Source organism: Heterodontus francisci, chromosome 5 (genome assembly GCF_036365525.1).
Source record: "Heterodontus francisci isolate sHetFra1 chromosome 5, sHetFra1.hap1, whole genome shotgun sequence".
Taxonomy (NCBI): Eukaryota; Metazoa; Chordata; class Chondrichthyes; order Heterodontiformes; family Heterodontidae; genus Heterodontus; species Heterodontus francisci.
The window spans coordinates 143,253,274-143,267,723 of NC_090375.1; the positions used below are offsets into that span (position 1 = coordinate 143,253,274).

A 14,450-nucleotide genomic window follows, 5' to 3' on the forward strand; every position below is an offset into this window, starting at 1 on the left:
AAAATTTGTTTATGCAGCCATTCAATCAGCAATTCTTCACAGTGAGTGGTTTTATGGTTTTTTTAAACTTTGACTAAGTGAATGAAAGCTCTTCATGCTGAAGTGTTTTAATGGTTTCTATTTACAGATCTAGCTGCGAGCTGCGGGAATGGGGGATTTCCATGCTTTTTGCTGTCAGACGTCTCCTGTTATGGCATCGACCTGATCAGCCTGATTACTCTCCCAGGGAGTCTTTGAAAGACAAAAAAAAATCTATCTTTTAAGGACTAAAAGACTTTTCTCTTTTTTTTTAAGCTGGGGTTCCTGTACTGATGGCACACCGACTCACCTGCTCATAGTGATTGATTTGCAGCCTATCCTTCAGCACTCTGTCTTCCACAGCTGGAGGTGAGTTTTTTTTCCTTTACACTGTTTGGGACAGTGTTTCTTTTAACTTTCTTTTTTTTAGCTGTCGGTAGTTTTTAAAGCTGTTTTCCTGTGGCCTTTAACCTTGGATTCTGTCTTCTCACCATAGCTACCACCATGTAGTGAGAAGCTTTTTACATTGTCTGATGCAACATAAATAGGATGCGTGGAGTTTAGGTTGTTGAAGATCTCAAACAGGTTTATTAACAGCTAAAAGTATATGCAGTGCAGAGCTAACTATTTACATGACTTGCCTTTTGGTGTGACAGTTACAGAGTGAGACTGGCATGTAGTCACATGTCTGCATCCTGGTACTCAGCTCATGAGCATACTAGGATCTTAAAGGTACATTACTCTTAAAGGCAATCACACAACATATGTCAACACATGACAAAAGCCCAAGCAGGGACATCAGATCAGCAAAGAAACAGATGGTCAGGAGGACATTGATGAAGAATGCACTCGTGCAAACAACGAGCAAGAATTTCACATAAAAATAAAAACAAGAAATGCTGGAAATACACAGCAGGTCTGGCAGCATCTGTGGAGAGAGAAGCAGAGTTAAAATTTCAGGTCAGTGACCCTTCGTCAGAAACGTATGGCACAAACGACTTACGAGTGCTCCTCCACGGTTGCAGAGACATTTGGTGAAGGTCCAGGGCTACGATTGTGATGTCCGATACAAACCCAGCAGCAAAATGGTTACATCGGACACCCTGAGCAGTTTGCCTAACCCGAATAAAGATGCAGATATCTCGCTAGATTTGCACGTCCACGGTGTGGATACTGAGATTGAAAATGTCTTGAAGATCGACCTCACGGGTTTGGACCACACAAATGCGAGCAACTTAGAGATGAGACAGCACGTGACCCTACCCTATCATCGTTGTGGAAGGTGATTGTGGAAGGATGGCCGAACACCATACAGGAAGTAACCAATCATCTACGCATTTTCTGGCTGTATCGAGACAAGCTCGGTATATCACAAGGGGTGATTTTCAAAGGGAAGCAAGTCCTGATACCCGGAGCTCTGAATTCTGATATTTTAACCCAACTGCATCAAGGACATCTAGGAATAGAACATACCAGAGACCTTGCCAGAGAGACAGTCTGCTGGCCAGGAATCAACAGTGATGTTGAGCTGGCGGTAAAATCCTGTGAGGCATGTCAGAGCTGTCAGCAAAATCAACAGAAGGAACCCTTGATTCCACATGAAACACCTTCACATCCATGGGCGAAAATTGGCACAAATTTATTTCACGTTCAAGGTGATGATTTTCTCCTTGTTACGGATTATTTCACCAAATTTCCAATCATCAAGTGTAGTGGTTGCTGATATGTTCAGTACTCTGTTCAGTCTATTTGGCGTGTGGGAATATGCAGTAAGACCATTCCAAGACATGTGTGCCACATGGAGAGTCCATCAAATGACATCGTCGCCACATTATCCAAAGTCCAACAGCATGGCTGAAAGCATGGTGCACACCATCAAATCGCTAATTTTAATGTGTAGGAAGATATGCCAAAATCTCAAGGTTGCAATACTGCACCTCCGAGCTAATCCATCAGACATGGGCTTACCGTCACTTGCAGAGTTGATGTTTGGAAAGCAGGTAAGAACTACCTGCCCCATCACGATATCTTTAAGTTTTTCCACAGTAAAGGATATACTTTTGTCTAAACAAAGGAAGATAAAGGCATCGTATGACAGACAAGCAGGACCAGAAATAGCTCGATTGCGAGTCGGACAGAAGGTCAGAGTCCACAATCATACATTGGGAACATGATATCCTGCAGAGGTTATGCAACCAGCCCAAATCGTATGAAGTCCAGGCACCCAATATGTGATTCTCAGATAGCACCAAATTCAACTAAGAGAGCTGTGCAACAATACTATGTGCGACAACCCTGTGGCATCATGGACGGGTTCAAAGACAAAGTCTTTGCTGTTTCTTGCCGTATCGAGACAAGCTCGGTATATCACAAGGGATGATTTTCAAAGGGAAACAAGTCCTGATACCTGAAGCTTTACATTCTGATATTCTAATCCAACTGCATCAAGGGCACTTAGGAATAGAGCATACCAGAGGCTACGAGCACAGAAGAAGAACATGCTAACCAGAGTTCAAAGTCACCAGAGTCTCAGAGGAGTTATCAAGATGAGCTCAGCTCTGAGAAGGGGTTCATGATAATAAAATTGGGATGAATAGGAAAATCTCCTCTATGTTTTAGAGTGTTAAACTTAGTAACTTGTAAATAATGTTTTGGTTAATCATGTATAGCTAGTCCAAACCACAATATCATTGTATATTGTACATATGTTTTCATCTTTGGGGAAAAGGGGGATATTGTGGGACGACCTTAAGAGTGGACCACCTTAAGAGTTGCTAGTGAAGATCATCAGAGGAAGTGATGTCGCATCACACATGACCAGTTAGTTGTAGTTGGAGCCTGACAGAGAGAGATATGTTTAGGTATGGCCCGTGCAGTAACTATTTGCATATATATATTCTAAATAAGTTATAATAAAAGCCCCTGTTTTCTTTGGATATTACTTGGAATCCTGCAAGTCTTACAATAGTTCACATAACAAAGGAACAAATAATATTATATTTGGGCCCTAGGCAACTGAAGGTGCGACCACCAATGGTGAAGTAATTAAAATCAGGGATGCTCAAGAATCCAGAATTAGATGAGCACAGATATCTTGGAAGGTTGTGCGGCTGAAGGAGATTACAGAGATAGGGAGGGGTGAGGCCATGAAGGGATTTGAATACAAAGATGAGAATTTTAAATCAGGATGTTGCTTGATCGAAAGATAATGTAAGTCAGTATGCACATGGGTGATAGGTGAACAGGACTTGGTGCAAGTTAAGACAAAAACAGCAGATTTTGAATGACCTCAAGTTTACGGAAAGTAGAATGTGGGAGACCAGCCAGGAGTGTGTTGGAATAGTTGAGTCTAGCAGTAATAAAAGCATAAATGAGGGTTTCAGCTGCAGATGAGCTGAGGCAGGGGCGAGTTGGGCGAGAGGTGGTAACAGAGTTGGAAAAAGGCGGTCTTAGTAATAGTGTGAATATGTGGTCAAAAGCTGATCCCAGGGTCAAATATGACACAAAGGTTGCAAACAATCTAGTTTAGTCTCAGACTGTTGCCAGGGAGAGGGATGGAGTCAGTAGCTAGGAAACAGAGTTTGAAAACAATGGTTTCAGTCTGCAATGTAGTGCAGTCGTGCCTTCACCTTTAAGAAACCATATCTTTAAGAGATCAGGCTACTGATGCAACTGATGACATCATTAGACATATATAAGGAGGAGACAGCATTTTGAGAGGCTCACTCGGCACTTGGCTTTACAGAAAGTTGACACACACCAGTAAGGAAAAGACCTGATGAAGGGTCACTGACCTGAAAGGTTAACTCTGCTTCTCTCTCCACAGATGCTGCCAGACCTGCTGAGTATTTTGAGCATTTTTTGTTTTTATTTCAGATTTCCAGCATCTGCAGTATTTTGCTTTTATTATATGAAAAGACCTGTACCTGAATCAATGCAATATAGATAAGTAAAACAATAAATAGTGTGCTGAATTCATATATAAAGCCTGTGGCTTTCATTTAAAGAAGACTTAAGAACGCAGCACAACATTACACAATCTTCCCAATATTTAATTGGAGGAAATTTCTGCTCATCCAGTACTGGATGTCGGGCAATCAGACTGATAATTTAGCAACAGCTGAGGAGTCGAGAGAGGTGGTGGTGAGGTAGAGGTGGGTGTCGTCAGCATACATGTGAAAACTAATGCCGTGCTCTTTGAAAACTGTCTATAACTGTTGCTACTACCCATGCAGCAGTTCAGTCCACTATGAAAGTGGCTGGCATGCCTGATTTTTTTTGTCCTCTGAAGTTATGTAGAGGAAATTCCACATGTAAATACGGAAACAATAAAACAAGTCTTTTACCAAGGTCACATTATCCCAGATTTCTTGGTGCACTAGGTTATATTTCAGTTGAGGAGTAAAGTGTGGGGCTATGGACCTGATGTCTTGACATATTGAGCATTAGAAAAATATTTAGTGAGACCGCAAATTATAGTAACAAGTTTGCTTAAGTTGCTATACTGCTCTTCGATGGTAAAACTGAAGTTCATATATTTGTGGTACAGTGATTATCCAGTTTTTTACCAGTTTAAATGAAAATATTTTGTTTAAACTTTGACAGTGTTGTTTACTATAAGTTGCATATCAAAATCTGGTTTAAGTTGCATATCTGTTTGCTTTTAATAGTGTTTTTAAACCTCCTTTCAAAGTGGGCCATTTAAGCATGTTTTAAAGTGGCTCAGGCTTGTTTTTAAAGTGTTGCATTTAGGTTTGTGAACAGTGCCTACTAACTTGTGTTAAAGCCCATATTTGCTTGAAAGATGTGCACAGATTTTCATTGTAAAAGTAATGCAACAAATTCTGGTTTTGAAGTTGTATAATTCTTTAATTTTCTCCTTGTGTAATAAGTGATGCAGTAAACTATGTTTGTAAAACTAAAGTTCTTTCAATTCTGGCTCAGGTTTGGATGAAAACCTGCTCTATGCTGGTTGTAAGGATTCCAAAGAGAAGTTAATTTGTGCAGCTTCAATCTACTTCTCATAAATGTATGGCCATAAGACAATTCTACCCCTAATTTAGCATTAATTGACAACTTAACACAAATTTTCTTATGGGCATAAAAGGCACTTACAATGACCACACCTTCAAATTGTCTTAATGTACTTTTAAAGCTTGCCATGAATGCCCATGGTCCAGCTGGGTGTTTGCTTACACCCCTGGCCTTCACTTGGAAATACACTTTCACTCTCATCTTTGTATACATTCAGTCCAAAATAATAATATCAATGTAATCGATTGGTAGTAAAATAGTTTGGGCCATCCTGAGGATGTGGGAACATACTATATAAATGCAAGTCTTTCTTTTGCTGAATTTGTATACCCACTATGGCTGCATGCTGACACTTGGGAGTTACTGCAAGTCATCTCAACAACTGGAGCTTCTTACTCGACAAGATCATTACAGTTGAGGAATACCATTAGGTCCATATTAGTTCATCCATGCAGAAAAATCCTAGTTTCCCCATTGCAGTATCTAATTATTTCTTAAATGCATCTAGAATTTTTCCACCACCACACTGTCTGGAAGTCTGCATAAAGAGTTTCTAGATATCAGTTCCAAAGTGAGATTTCACCAGTTTTAAGGTATGTTCTCTTCTCCTATTCCCATAATTTAATTTAAAGTAATATTCTGCATTTACCTTTTCCATGCAACTTACTATTTTATACACTATTATGATTATACTTTTTACAAGATCACCTCTCAGATGCTTCCATTCCATGCTAAAAAGCCCAAATTTCTCCAGTGTTTCCTCATAACTCTGACTCCTGACATTTGGGATTCACCTTGTGGCTTTTTTTCGCAATGCCCCCAGCATTTGAATATCTTTGAAAACCTCGTGTTTCACTGACAAGAACAGAGCATAATACTGAGGTGTGGTCATTTTTGGCAATATCATTCAATGTCCTATTGACTTTGTTGATTGCTGCTCTGTATTAGTTGGACATATTTAGCATTGCATCTACTAAGACCAAGGGCTCTTTCCACTTTATATTTAGCTATTTCAATCAACATCATTCACTCAGTGTATTTGCTGTTTATTTTTCATGTGTATTTTATGCTCATCACCTTTTACTTGTCTGCATTAAATTTCACCTGTGGTTCAAGAAGGTGGCTCTCACCACCTTCTCTAGGGCAATTAGGGATGGGCAACAAACGCTGGCCTTGCCAGCAATGTTCACATCCCATGAAGGAATAAAAAAAAATCTGCCCACATACTTATAGGGGAAAAACTAATCTTGAGCAATAACAGTAGACAAGCGATAATTACACCTTGCCCAATTTTCTTTTCCATTGAAGCTGATCGGATCTAGAGAATGAGCAATAGTGGGGCGCACTGGGTGAGAGACATGCCAAAAATGAACAGGAAAAGGTAGTGGTAAAGGCAGAGGAGAAGGAAAAATCCACTATCCAGAGGATCGGCTTGTGCACCACTTTAGTTGCATTGGGGAGTATACCAAATAGCATGCTACAGATGATAACTCGGGTGGAAAAGTCCATTAACTGCACATGCACAGCCGTGCATGCTGGTTTCAGAACATTGGAGTGAACTAGAGACTAGGTGCGAACTCCACGGATATCTATGATGAAGCCCCCATGTCAAATTCCCCAAGAATAGTTGCGCTTTCTCTACAGATGTTCAAATTACTGCCCTAACGTCTTGAGATTTCAGAAAAGAGGCTATCTCTCCTGCCTTTGACAGGCTTGGGGATCAATTAGAGATGAAGCAGCACTCAGTAACAGAAAGGTGGTAGGAAATGGTCAAGATAATGATGCTTCTCTCATTTCCAACACACCCCCTCCACTGTCTTAACAGGCACCAGAAAGTATGCAGGCATACATGCAGAAAGCATGTTTCTATAGATATAACTCTTGGGTCTAAAGGGATCAAAGGGTATGGGGCGAACGTGGGAACAGGCTGCTGAGTTGGATGATCAGCCATGATCATAATGAATGGCGGAGCAGGCTCGAAGGGCCGAATGGCCGACTCCTGCTCCTATTTTCTATGTTTAGGCCCAGGCTGCCCAAGCAGTAGACAAAGTGCCAGATCTATCTATCAGATCACACAGCATAATCCAACCACAGATGAACAGGCTGTGCACAACAGAAAAAATGTAAAGGGGATATTGGACTGGGCTGTTGATGCAATGGGTAGATTTACAAATTAAGAGGTTCCTAAATACCACCTCTCACAGTTGGCATCGGGTTAGTGAAATTCTCACTGGAAAATGCACTGCCAGAGATGGTGCTGGGAAAATATGGTTCATGAGAATGAAAGTGCCAAGAGGGAAAAATAAATCAAAAGTAAATTTAGAAAAATGGTTAAGAAATGCCGATTAATACATTTACTTTTGTATTGCTATGTCCTTTTCATGGCCTCGTGATTGTTTATTTTTGTATAGAAAACCTTGGATGGATATTTAAAATTGAAGTTACAATATTTTTCCAGCTTAAAAGGTGCAATGGCCTTAGCTATTCACCATGGCAAAGCTCTCCATGGTTTAATAACCTTCTGTATGAAGAAATATCTCCTAGCCTCTATTCTCACTTTCTTTAAAATCATTTCAAATTGATTAACCTTCAACACTACCTCCACAATGAGAGAAATCCTATTCATTCTATCACAATTTTAAAAATCTTTACGGCTAAAAATTTCACTGTCCCAGAAAACAGATGTGGGTTTCATGATGCACAACTAACCTGCAACCGTTCAAAGTGATGTCGGCAGCACACAAACTTCGTGCTGCCTGTTACTTATAATCGTAGTAGCGTGCAGCCCAGTGCTAAATGCGCTGCTGAGTGACTGCATGCCTCATCAGGAGGCCGAAGTTCGTGCGAAGTTAACCTGCATTTAAAGCTAGCCTGCACTATTTAAATCCAGCCTGCACCTTTTAAAGGTGAGGTGCATTCTGCAGCAGTTGGTGGAAATCGTTGAAGAGCTTCTCAGCAGAAGGAGGAGAGGAAATGGTGGAACAGGCCAGAGAACATGCCCCAAAGATCTCTGATGTAGCACTGAGGCCTTGGTGTAGGAGATGGAGAGGAGGAGAGAGGTCCTTTTCCCTCAAGGGACCAGGACGTCCTCCAGACAGACATTACAAAGACATTGGGAGCAAATAGCCCTCATGGGCAACGCCAGCAGTCTAGCTCCAAGGACCTGGATACAGTGCCACAAAAAATACAATGACTTCATACAAGCAGTCAAGGTCAGTGAATGTATCTTGACATGCCATAACCTTACAAATGAACCACTAGCCTCACTGCTCCAATCACCACCGTCTGCCTCCCCCCACCCCCCCACCGCCCCGCCGAAACTTTGCTCACCTCTGAACAGATTCTATCAATGCAACATTCGTTGTTTCACCTCACCCTCACACATATCTCTTCGACAAGCCTCACACTCACATCTCAGTTTGCACATGTTGTCAGCTATACAACTGTAGCAGGCACAGCACCCAAACACATTGCACCCTCACTGACATAGTCCCCTCCCTCTTGTAGGACAAGGAGGCCCATAATCAGAGGCAGAAGCACCTAATGGGTGGGGGACAGGCACGGCTGTATGTCCTCATCCCCATAACTGAGGTGGTACTTGCCATCATTGGTGCGGTCATGATGTAGGATTGAGTTTATTTATTATAGTACTGTTAGAACATTGTTGTCATATCCTTGAGTATATTGATTAAAATTGTAACATAAACACAAAAGCATGATGGATAAGCTCAGCTGAATGTTAGCTAGAGTTCAGTACAAGTCATGACATGTCGAGAATCGATGAAAAGGACTAATTCAGACCGTGTAAAGATCCTTTGTTTAAAAGTTGTTAGAATGTGGATAACCCCAGGGAGACTGTTAGCTTTTTAACTGGTAAAATACTGTAAACAATCCCTGAAATAAAAGCAAAATACTGCGAGATGCTGGAAATCTGAAATAAAAACAGAAAGTGCTGGTAAAAACTCAGCACATCTGGCAGCATCTGTGGAGAGAGAAGCAGAGTTAATGTTTCAGGTCAGTGACCTTTCATCAGAACTTGCAAATATAAGAAATGTAAAAGATTTTAAGCAAGTAAAGTGGGGGTGGGGCAAGAGATAATAAAAGAGAAGGTGTTGATAGGACAAGGTCACAGAATAGCTGACCAGAAGGTCATGGAGCAAAGGTAAACAATATGTTAATGGTGTGTCTGTCTGGTCATGAAGCTGTGAAACGAGATAAGCGCATATCAATTCCATTAAGTGGTCACTCTGGTTGAACAGCCACTGCAGGGTGGCACCAGATCAAGGTATGGCCTTTTGTGAAGGAATTCATAGAGTCATGGAAGCTCGAATCTGGAGGGCTCCCACCCCAACCCCCACTGAATTACAATGACTTAAACCAGGCTCAAAGTACCATCATGGAAGGGCAGTTCGGTAATGACCGACCAATCAGATGAACAGAAACGGGGTTTTACTTAATGTGGCACAGAACCAAGCTGGGAAAGGTGTATAAAGTAAGAACTTGTAAGACCTCAGAAGCGCACATCATCATCAAGAAGAAGACAGAAAACAGACTTCAATCAAGATACGAGGCGTTGCAGTTAACCAGAGGTTGAGGAGCAGTGTTCCATCATGAATGCAACTGCTAACCACTGCCCTTTGCTAAGTATCACGATTTTGTGCTTATTGTGGAAAACTTAATAAAGTCTGTGAAGCTTGTGAAAGCATCCTCATATCCGTGTGGTTTTGTCTTGGTCTCTGCTGTAAGTCCCTAGTAGATCTGCTCTCCCAACTTAGGCTGTAATTGTAATTGACCCAAGCCTGACAATTAAGTTAAAGTAAACCCCAGATCTTACAATGACTGAGGCCGTGGCCAGCGGTGGTGCTGAAACCATAGAGGATGATGGTGTTTCCTACCTTCTCACGTCCCACTTTCACCTCATCCCACCTTCTTGTGATTTACAAGTTGCAGATGGTGGAAGCTTGCTTTCTCCCCCTTCCCTGACCCCAACTCACCCCTTGTCCTTTATCCTTTCAGATATCCAAGAACTTCCAGCTGACCAACAACTGGTGTCGGAGGCTGAAATGCAAGAGGAACAAGAGACTGATGAAGAGTAAGCGGCATTCTTGGCGGTTGCGATGCATCTCAACAGTGAGATGCAGTGCCAGCAAAAAAAGTGTGCATTTATCAGCACACTGCACCATGGGGAAGCCCACTATCCCAGCAAAACCACTTCCACATTGCCTGCGTCTCTCTGTTCAGAGAGAACACAATAAATACCCCTCCCCTGGCATAAAGAGCGCCAGTCATCTCTCTTATGCAACAATGGATGATGAACTAGAAGACTTTATTTATGTTACCTATTCCAGCCTAGAAGGATCCCAACAAGAAGAAATTTAGGGCCACGTTCACCTTCACAGCCACTGATAGCACCATCCTTGCCCTGCTCGGAGGCTGCATGTCTGGTTGCAAGAGATGGCAGAGATCTGTGAATACCACCTTTGCAAATATCAGATGGCACACACATTGCTTAGGTGAAAGTAAGAAAAGTGCCCCTGAAGACTCTAGATGGATAAGGCCTCTTTCTGAGAGCCCTTCTCCCCCTACTCCCTCTGCAAGCAACTTGTCCTCTTCTTTGCTTCTCTGCTCCATCTCCCTCTCTTGCTACAGCCAAGGGGAATTGCAACTATAAGCACTCATGATTGGGAGCAAGTGGTTGCCCAGCACCCTTGCAATCACAATCAAGGCCTTTGTGACGTGCAGCACCAGTCCCTGCAGACTTCACTAACTTTAACCAACTCTCCAAACCACCAGCACTTCTATAAAGTCAAACAGAACCAGTAGAGATTAATTAGCAACTAACCTGAAAGTTGTTGATGATCCCTTTAAATAGCAATGGTGGAGGTCCTTCCTGCTACTGAACCATGTTCAGCTGTATATGTTTGAGAGGACGTTAACTAGAGCAGCGAGGTCAAGAATGGCAGCACTGGCATCAAATCAGTTTAACCGCTGACTGACGTCAGGACATGCCTAGTCTGCATACATTTGGTGCATGCTCCTAACATCTGCGCCAACAACCTCACCAAAGTAGCATCCAGCATGGGCCATGCCAGAAGAGTGCACATGTGGCACAGATGCTATTTTGATTCCAAGCTAAGGGTGCTATGGAGCCAAATTTTGCAGCTCTAATCTTTCTGGTTAGTTTTCTCAACAACAACAGCAATATGCACTTATGAAAAGTTATGAAAAGTCCCAGCAGCATCATAAAACAAAACATGACACTAAACTGCATAGGAGATGATAGGTCGAATGACCAAAGTCTTGGTCAAAGAGGTAGGTATTAAGGAGGGCATTAAGGAAAGAAAACAAAGTGGAGAGGCAGAGAGGTGTAGGGAGGGAATTCCAGAGCTTACAGCCTAGGCAACAGAAGGCATGGCCACCAATGGTGCAACGATTAAAATCGAGGTCCACAAGAGGCTAGAATTAAATGAGTGCAGATAGCTCGGCGGGCTGTGGGGCTGGCAGAGATTACAGAGGTAGGGAGGGGTGAGACCTTTGGAAGGAATTGTAAACAAGAATGAGAATTTTAAAATCAAGACATTGCTTGACCAGGAACTAATGTAAGCCAGCTAGCACAGGGATTTGGTGCGAGTTAAGACATGGGCAGCAGAGTTTTGAATGACCTCAAGTTTACGCAGGGTAGAATGTGAGAGGCCAGCCAGGAGTGCTTTGGAATAGTTGGGCTAGATTTTGTGCTGGAGGTGGGGCATTCGGCGCTGGGCCGAAAAGGCCGCCTCTGCCTTTTCACACCGTCCATCACCCACCCCGCAACAGAGTGATCCTCCGGTCTTTTTAAATTAATGGGCTGAATTTTACACCACTCCAAAGAGCGGAATAGTGGCGGGGGGATGGTGTAAAATGGAGCAGGAGGTTCCAGGAGCCCTCCCCGACCCACAGCCCGCCCACCCCAGGCCAATCAAGGCCCTTAAATGGCCACTTAATGGCCACTTAAGGGCCTTCGCCCACCTCCACGCAAATTTTACGCGTGGTAAGTGGGTGTCATAGACCCAAGAGAAGCCGCCTGACAACCCACCACACGACTCACCAGGGCTCGACCGATTACCCCCGGCAAGGCAACCAAAAGTTACCTGCCTTCCTGACTCCCAAGCATCTTCAGTTCTAGCTGGGCAGTAGGCCCAGCAGTGGCCTCTGCTCCCGGTGGAGCTGCCAGGTCTAGGAGCTGCCAGCTACCTGATTGGCCGGCAGCTCTATTAGGCGGGACTTCCTACCTCAAGCAGATGGAAGTCCCGCCTCATACCAACTGAAGCCCGGCGACCCGCAAAATACGGGTTGGATCCCCAGGCGAAGCGGAAGCGAGTTCGCCACCGACTTTTCAGTTGGTGGCCTGCTTCCGTCCGCCTAGGGTAAAATCCCAGCCAAAGTTTTAGGAGGAGGGATCCCTGTCCCTTTAAAGACATGAGTTGCCAGCCAATCAGAGGGCTGGCAGCTCAGCAATATCAGCAGCGCCAACAGGAGCGGTGGCCACTGCCCGTACCACGAGGGCCTCGGAACCAGGCCCCGTGCTGGAACCCTGGAGAAGAGGTAGGTGAGGCGGGGTTGCCAGGGTCAGTCTGGAAGTCCCCAGCAAGTGGGGGGTTTGGGGTTGGGGGAGTGGTCTTGCAGTACAGGAGGAGGAGGGTCCCAGGGAGGGGGTGAATTGGTTCCTGGTGGGTGTCCTTCATTGGCCACAAATTGCACACGGCGGAGGGACACCCCCCAAGCCTGCCGGGAGGGCATCTCATGTCACAAGGCAACGTCCCTGCGTGGCAGAGGCCTCCCCTCCCCCCAGTAATAGGCCACCTATGGCCCTCAATTGGTCTCTGGGCGGGAAGGCCGTCGTCGGCCTACACTGCCCCCAGCATGATCACTGAGCAATGGGGAGGCGACGGGCCCTCCATCCCTCCGCCACCCCAATCATCCATTGCGATGCTCTGTGCCCCTCCACCTCCGATCCCACCTCACAAAATCCAGTCCATTAAATCTGGAGGTAACAAAGGCATAAATGTGGGTTTCAGCAGCAGATGAGCTGAAACGGGTGAAGCTGGGTGAAGTTCAGCGGCTGGAAATAGTTTTAATGACGGCATGAATATGTGGTTGGAGTTTAGTCTCAAATTTTTTCCAGGGAGAGGGATGGAGTTGGTAGCTAGGGAAGGAGTTTGTAGCAGGGACTGAATACAATGGCTTCAATCTTTCTGACATTTAATTGAAGGAAATTTCACCAGTGCTTATCACTACTCCAGTGGAAATAGTCCCAGTAGCTCATGTGCTCCTTCATTATGATAATTTTCTATTCCTGACATTTATGTTTATGTGCTCTGTAGTTTGAATGTCTTGTCTATAATGGGGAAGCCAGAATGTACACAGGATTCTAACTGTGGCCTAACGAATGTTTCATATAAATTTTGTATGAATTCAACACTAGTTCTTTACCTTTGTCTTCAGTACACACTATTTTTAAACGAAAAATTTGTTGGTCTTTTATGGTTTTATCTAACCACTTTCAGGGAATTACATAGTTGAACCCCTAGGACACTCTGTTCAGCCAACCTGACAGGGTCTTTCCATTAAGTGTGTCCATCAATCTAAGACTGGTTTTGAGCCTTAGTATAAAATACAACATATTCAGCAAGGGCAAATAAACAAGTTCAGATAGAAAATGGGGAGATTATACAGCTGATATGATAGCCAAATTAGGCACTTATACTGACCCAGTAAGGATGTGAGGAACACATTGATAATCTGTAGATGAAAATTAATGACTTGCAGATGAAATTATAGGAAATTGAAATATATCTACCAAAAAGAATAACGGGCACCTTAGCTATACTGCAAAGTGTCACTCTATTTTTAGTCAGAGGAAGGTACACCATAAAACTGCAAATGTTGGAGTATCTAAACATCTCCATTTGACATTCACAGGCATTACCATCACTGAATCCCCCACCATCAACATCTTGGGGGTTACCACTGACCAAAAACTGAACTGGACCAACCACATAAGTGCTGTGGCTACAAGAGCAGGTCAGACACTGAGAATTCTGCGGCGAGTAACTCACCTCCCGATTCCCCAAAGCCTGTCCAAAATCTACAAGGCAAAGTCAGGAGTGTGATGGAACACTCTCCACTTGCCTGGATGAGTGCAGCTCCAAAAACACTCAAGAAGCTTGACACCATCCAGGGCAAACAGCCTGCTTGATTGGCACCCCATCCATCACCTTCAACATTCACTCCCTTCACCACCATTGCACAGTGGAACCAGTGTATACCATCTACAAAATGCACTGCAGAAACGCACCAAGGCTCCTTTGACAGCACCTTCCAAACCCATGATCTTTACCACCTAAAAGGACAAGGGCAGC

General features: G+C 43.7%; 1 long non-coding RNA gene across 1 annotated transcript; it reads left to right on the forward strand.

The window, feature by feature from the left end:
- Nucleotides 1-205: 205 nt before the first annotated feature.
- On the forward strand, nt 206-14,081 carry LOC137369628 (uncharacterized). Its single transcript, XR_010974988.1, has 3 exons — nt 206-387; nt 10,069-10,144; nt 14,011-14,081. It is a non-coding gene; the product is annotated as an uncharacterized lncRNA (long non-coding RNA).
- The last annotated feature ends 369 nt before the right edge of the window (nt 14,082-14,450 follow it).